This window comes from Apium graveolens, chromosome 7 (assembly GCF_009905375.1).
Source record: "Apium graveolens cultivar Ventura chromosome 7, ASM990537v1, whole genome shotgun sequence".
Lineage (NCBI taxonomy): Eukaryota > Viridiplantae > Streptophyta > Magnoliopsida > Apiales > Apiaceae > Apium > Apium graveolens.
This window is the reverse complement of record NC_133653.1, coordinates 65,636,585-65,643,580: the sequence shown is the minus strand read 5'-3', so window position 1 is coordinate 65,643,580 and position 6,996 is coordinate 65,636,585. Positions and strand designations below refer to the sequence as shown.

Below are 6,996 nucleotides of genomic sequence, written 5' to 3'. Positions count from 1 at the left end.
AAAACTCAACCTTTCAACATATCTTATATTTCCTAAATCACTTCCTCACTTTGACCCTTCGTTTAAGGATGATAAGCGGTGTTCATTTTCAACTTAGTCTACAAACATTTAAACATCTCCTACTCGTTTCCATCAGTTAAGGCTGAAAAGTAATCTCATATATTCACTTATTATCACCTTTAGGTATTTGAACTTCATATTCCACTCTTTCCAATTCTTTTATTAACTCCTCAGTGGTCTTAATTACATCTAATCCTTTCTTTCTACACAAGGCATATGTTACCATACGGCTTCGTTTAGGTAGTTATTAATGGATTAATCAGAATCTTTTGTTAACCTCAGTCAAAATTTCATACTTGAAAATTCAACGTATAGTTGCTTTCCTTCTAATCTTTGGAGGAAAATCCTTGGGCATTCCACACAAACTTTCTTATTCTTTGAATATCTGAGGATGTTATCAATAAATACAATTCACTTATCCAAGTACTCCGTATACACCATGTTCCTTAATTCCTTATAGATAACTGATACACTTGTTATTTCACATAATATCACCAGAGCTTGTAATGCTCATAACTCGTTTAAATCGTAATCTCTGATATGTTCTCAGGTCGGATCTTAAGTTAATCCCCGAGATATAACACACTTCTTGAATTAGATCTCGTAAGTAATCAATTCTTTATAAGGGTTACTTATTCTTATTTCTTGTTTTGTTAAACTCCCGATAATCAGTATACAATCTCATAATTTCATCCCTTTTTTCCAACAACATCACTGGTACACTTTACGATTCGCTTCTTGTAAAACCACTCATTGGTCTTCCTTGTCCACTAGGCCTCCGATACTTTGCCTTAATTCTTTGACATGTCTAACACTTCCTAATCCATTTTGAAATTATGTAGATGATATCATCTTTGGTTCTACTAATGAGAAGCAGAATGTCAGCGCTGGTGAAGCGCGCGGCTGCGCCAGGTCGGGAATCCAGTTTCCTGTTTCAATTAGAAGACTGTTTTTCTAGGCTTTTGGATTAATTGAGATGCTATTTAAAGACAATAAAAAGACGTTTTTTTATAAGGGAGCATAAGGAGAAGACGACAAGAAGACCTATAGCACAATTCAATGAAGGCGAAGAAGATCTAGTTTATTCTTGTGAATTTTTGTTCCAAGTTATAATCTTGGATGCTCGTTTCTTATTTTGTTGAACCTAATACTCTGGATTACGTACTTTATTTATTATATGTTTATAAAGACTACGTTTATTATACCATGCTTTCATCGGAACCCACGTTGATGATGAGTCCGATTATGGGCTAATCGTTATCATGGGGTTCTAGCGGATTTATTTATGGATTTCTTTAGTTAATTTGAATAGATTCTTTAGTGTGTGGTGATTGTATGATAACCTAGTATTGGTGGTGCTTATTCGTCTAAAGAGCGTCGCGAACTTATAAGATAGCGTGTTAATTCTTAATAAAGTGACAGTGAATCTAAGGATTTAGAACTTGCCATACTAGCATAGGTTCATGTGTTATTGTTATGCATGATTAGTAGGTAATTTTAACCATCTTACTTGCCCTATGTAATCATGATAGATAACTTGTGCATTAAACCGTTATGTTTTCAAATTTCTATAGACATATAGGGTCTCAATATAATTGGTGTCTATTCAGCTTCTATCTCTTTTGTGAATGTCTGGTAGTATGGTATTCGTACAACGAAAGTTGGCGTTTATCAGTTTTGTGTTATCTGATTAGTGTCATCACCATTACATGCTAAGGTTAAGAATGAAAATGCTATTGAATGAAGTACTTAATGAATTTAGAATCCCATGTTTATGTCATATATTATTAAACTCTCTTTAATCTCTTTAGTTAATGTTCTCTAGTATAATTCTTAATAGTTAGTCATAGTGTAATCAAAACCCAATTTGTTATTCGTCTTAGCATTGAATAATATCCATATCATTGTTGCATAAGTGCATAAATCACATAGTTAATTTAATCAGTCTCTGTGGGAACGAACTAGAAATAATTTTATATTACTTGCGATCGCGTATACTTGCGTGAATTATTAGCGCGTGCTTAGCGACTAACAAGTTTTTGGTGCCACTGCCAGGGACTCGGTGTTAACTTTTAGTTTATGTGTTTGTCATCAGTGATCGTTAAAGTTCATTGACTCGGACATTGTTACTTACCTACTGTTTTCCTTGTCGTGTTTTAGGTACTCTAGCGAGCGTGTATGCATACGCGTTCGCGGGCTCGTAAGAGAACTCTGGATCAAGCTGAGGAAGAAGCTGTAATGATTCGAAGGGAAGTTTTTGAGGACGAAGAGAAAGTAGAAGAAGAAGAGAAAGTCGAGGAACCAGCTTTAGTGGTGATGGGAGATCAAGCAGAAATTCCTAAGGCTTTAATGGACTATTCTCAGCCTAAGATCAATGATATTTAGTCGAGCATCATCAAACCAGCCATCTCGGCTAACACTTTTGAGATCAAGTCAAGCATGATTCAGATGATACAGAACTCAGTTCAGTTTGGGGGTTCCCCGACAAAAGACCCCAACATGCACATCAAGGATTTCATCGAGATCTGCGACACTTTCAAGTTCAATGGGGTGACTGAAGATGCTATCAAGTTGCGACTCTTCCCATTTTCATTGAAGGATATGGCTAAGTGCTGGTTACATTCTTTACCACCAGGGTCTATCACCAAATGGGAGGATCTTGCTCAAAAGTTTCTCACTAAATTCTTTCCTATAGCGAAGACTGCTGCAATCAGGAATGCTCTTACTCAGTTTGCACAGCAAACTGGAGAATCTCTGTGTGAGGCTTGGGATCGATATAAGAAGATGCTAAGGAAGTGCCCACACCATGGCATGCCTGATTGGATGATTATAAACTATTTCTACAGTGAATTAGGCGCACAATCTAGACCTATGCTCGATGCAGCGTCTGGTGGAGCCTTATGGGCCAAAAGCTATAATGAAGCTTATGAGTTGATTAAGCTCATGGCTGCTAATGAATACTAGAATCCTATGCAAATAATGTTGCAAAGCAAGGTAGCAGGAATTATGGAAGTGGATATAGCTACTGCTATAGTTGTTCAACTTCAAGCTTTGACGATGAAAGTGGACTCTTTGGCTAATTATGGAGTTAATCAAATCACTAGTGTTTGTGAGCTTTGTGCGTGGGCACATGAAACTGAGCAGTACGCTATTTCTAGTGAATCAACTCAATTTGTGAGCAACTTTCAGAGATCACAACAACAAGCTCCAACCACTTATCATCCAAATAACCGCAATCATCCTAACTTCAGCTGGAGTAACAATCAGAATGTGGTGCAACAATCTTATCAGCCATACACAACAAAGCAGTATAACTCTCCTGGTTTTCAGCAACCGCAATATGCCCCTATGCAACAACTTCAACTTCAGTAGTTACCGCAAGCTAATGAAAAATCTGAATTGGAGGAGTTGAGGCTCATGTGCAAGAGCCAAGCTGTGTCTATCAAGACCTTGGAGAATCAGATTGGGAAAATTACTAATGCATTACTGAATCATCAACCTGGCACGCTTCCGAGCGATACTGAAGTGCCAGGCAAGAAGGAAGCTAAGGAGCATGTTAAGGCAATTACATTAAGGTCTGGTAAGGTTGCGAATCCTGAAAAAGCAAAGACTCCAGAATCTGAAGTTGAGGCTGAAGAAGAAGAAGTACAGAAAGAAGCAAAATTGGAACCAAGGAAGACTACTGTTGAGCACACTCCTCCTGAGGGTAATACAGAGGAGAAACAGATTTATCCTCCACCTCCTTTTCCTAAGAGGATGCAGAAGAAAAAGCTGGATAAGCAGTTTGAAAAGTTTCTGGAGGTGTTCAAGAAACTTCACATCAACATACCTTTCGCTGAAGTTCTTGAATAAATGCCTAGTTATGCGAAGTTTATGAAAGGTATTCTCTCTAAAGGTGAAGCTTGATAAGTTAGAGATCGTTGCTCTCACGAAGGAATACGGTGTTGTGTTGCAACAGAAGTTGCCTACGAAGCTTAAAGATCCTGGAAGCTTCACTATTCCATGCACCATTGGAAAGGTGTCATTTGACAAATGCTTATGTGACTTGGGAGCTAACATCAATCTGATGCCCTTGTCAATCTTCAAGAAGTTGGACTTGCCTGATCCAAAGCCTACTTATATGACTTTGCAGTTGGCCGACCGTTCTATTACATATTCATGAGGTATTGTGGAGGATGTCTTGGTCAAGGTGGATAAACTCATCTTCCCTACTGATTTTGTAATTCTTGATTTCAAGGAGGATAAGAAGATTCCCATAATCTTGGGAAGAACTTTCTTGGCTACTGGTCGAACCTTGATAAATGTGCATAAAGGTGAGCTCACCATGCGAGTGATGGATCAGGATGTAACTTTTAATGTGTTCAATGCCATGAAATTCCCTACGAAAAATGAGGAGTGTTTTAAGGTGGAGATGGTCGATTCTGTGGTCAACTCTGAACTCGATCAATTGCTAAGGTCCAATGCCATAGAGAAGGCCTTGTTGGGGAATTCTGGTAGTGAAGATGATGAAAGGGATGAGCAGTTGCAATATTTGAATGCTTCTCCATGGAAGTGAAAGATGGATATGCCTTTTGAATCTCTTGGATTATAGGAGCTGAACAAAGCTCCTAAGTGCCTCAAGCCATCTATTGAGGAAGCTCCTACTCTTGAGCTTAAGCTTTTACCTGAACATTTGAGGTATGTATTTTTAGGTGATGCATCTACTTTGCCTGTTATTATTTCATCTGACCTTTCAGGTATCGACGAGGAGAAGCTTTTGAGAATTCTTAGAGAATTCAAATCGGCAATTGGTTGGACTGTAGCAGATATTAAGGGAATCAGCCCTTCATATTGCATACACAAAATTTTGCTAGAGCCAGGAAGCAAGCCTACTGTGGAGTAACATAGAAGGCTAAATCCGATCATGAAAGAGGTAGTGAAGAAGGAAATCCTCAAGTGATTAGATGGCAGGGATCAACTATCATATTTCTGACAGTTCATGGGTGAGCCCAGTTTAGTGTATGCCAAAGAAAGGAAGTATCACTGTGGTAGCAAATGAGAAGAATGAGCTTATTCCTACACGAACAGTCACGGGGTGGAGAGTTTGCATGGATTATAGAAAGCTAAACAAGGCTACAAGGAAGGATCACTTCCCTCTGCTTTTCATTGATCAGATGCTTGATAGATTGGCGGGTCATGAGTACTATTGTCTTCTGGATGGCTATTCGGGATATAATCAGATTTGTATCGCTCCAGAAGATCAAGAAAAGACTACATTCATATGTCCTTTTGGTACTTTTGCATTCTGGAGAGTTTCTTTTGGGCTATGTGGGGCACCAGCCACATTTCAGAGATGCATGATGGTTATCTTCTCTGATATGATTGGTCAGAATGTGGAGGTGTTCATGGACAATTTCTCTATATTTGGTGATTCATTTGATGAATGCTTGCAGAATCTAGGCGACATTCTCAAGAGGTGTGTTGAGACCAATTTGGTTCTCAATTGGGAGAAATGTCATTTTATGGTGCGACAGGGCATTATTCTTGGACACAAGGTCTCTAGTAAGGGTCTCGAGGTGGACAAAGCCAAAGTGGGAGTCATCGAAAATCTTCCCCCACCAATTTCTGTTAAGGGAGTTCGTAATTTTCTTGGTCATGCGGGCTTCTACAGGCGGTTCATCAAGGACTTCTCAAAAATTTCTAAACCTTTGTGCAATCTTCTAGAGAAATATGTCTTGTTTAAGTTTGATGATGAGTGCATGGCTGCTTTTGAGTTCTTAAAGAAGAGTTTAATCACGACACTTGTCATAACTGCACCCGATTGGAGTGAACCGTTTGAGATGATGTGCGATGCAAGTGACTATGCAGTTGGGGCAGTTCTTGGGCAAAGAAGGAACAATATATTTCATGTAGTCTACTATGCTAGTAAGAATTTTAATGGGGCTCAACTGAACTACACTACTACGGAGAAAGAACTTTTAGCTATCGTCTATGGTTTTGAGAAATTTTGATCTTATCTGATTGGGACAAAGGTGACAGTTTTCACTGATCACGCTACTATTCGATATCTCGTCTCGAAGAAGGACTCGAAGCCTAGATTGATTCGATGGGTTCTTTTACTCCAGGAGTTTGAATTAGAGATCAAGGATAGAAAAGGGACTAAAAATCAAGTTGCCGATCATCTCTCACATTTAGAGGATCCAAGTGCAACTTCACTGGATAAGACATTAATAAATGAGTCTTTTCCCGATAAGAAGCTGTTTGGAGTGTAAGAGGAAGAACCGTAGTTTCCAGACATTGTGAACTATCTTGTGAGTAATATCATGCCTCCCGACTAGTCATACGCTCAAAGGAAGAAGTTTCTACATGAAGTGAAGTGGTATATGTGGGATGAGCCATTTCTTTTTTCGACAAGGAGCTGACCAAATCATCAGGAGATGTATTCCTTACAGCGAAACGGGGGGGATCTTGCAAGATTACCACTCAACGGCTTATGGAGGACATTATGGTGGAGAAAAGACAACAGCTCGTATTCTTCAAGCAGGTTTCTTTTGGCCGACTTTGTTTAAAGATGCTCATCAGTTCATTTTGAAATATGATCGATGTCAACGTGTGGGTATTATGTCCAAGAGGGATGAGACCTCTTAAGGTGCTTCTCGAGGTTGAAGTCTTTGATGTTTGGGGAATTGACTTCATGGGGCCATTTGTCTCATCTTGTAACAATCAGTATATCTTGTTAGCAGTTGATTATGTGTCGAAATGGGTTGAAATTAAGGCGTTGCCAATAAACGATGCGAAAGTAGTGCTTAATTTTCTTCACAAAAAGATATTCACAAGATTTGGAACTCCAAGAGTCATAATCAGTGATGAGGGGTCCCATTTTTGCAATCGCAAGTTCACTACTATGATGCAAAGGTATAATGTGAATCATCACATTGCTACGGCTTATCATCCTCA

The 6,996-nt window shown here is 38.9% G+C and overlaps 1 non-coding gene across 1 annotated transcript; it reads right to left on the bottom strand.

Moving 5' to 3' along the window:
• Positions 1-2,766: 2,766 nt before the first annotated feature.
• Positions 2,767-2,873, bottom strand: LOC141676047 (small nucleolar RNA R71). The gene has a single exon (XR_012556658.1). It is a non-coding gene; the product is annotated as a small nucleolar RNA R71 (small nucleolar RNA).
• Positions 2,874-6,996: the final 4,123 nt, after the last annotated feature.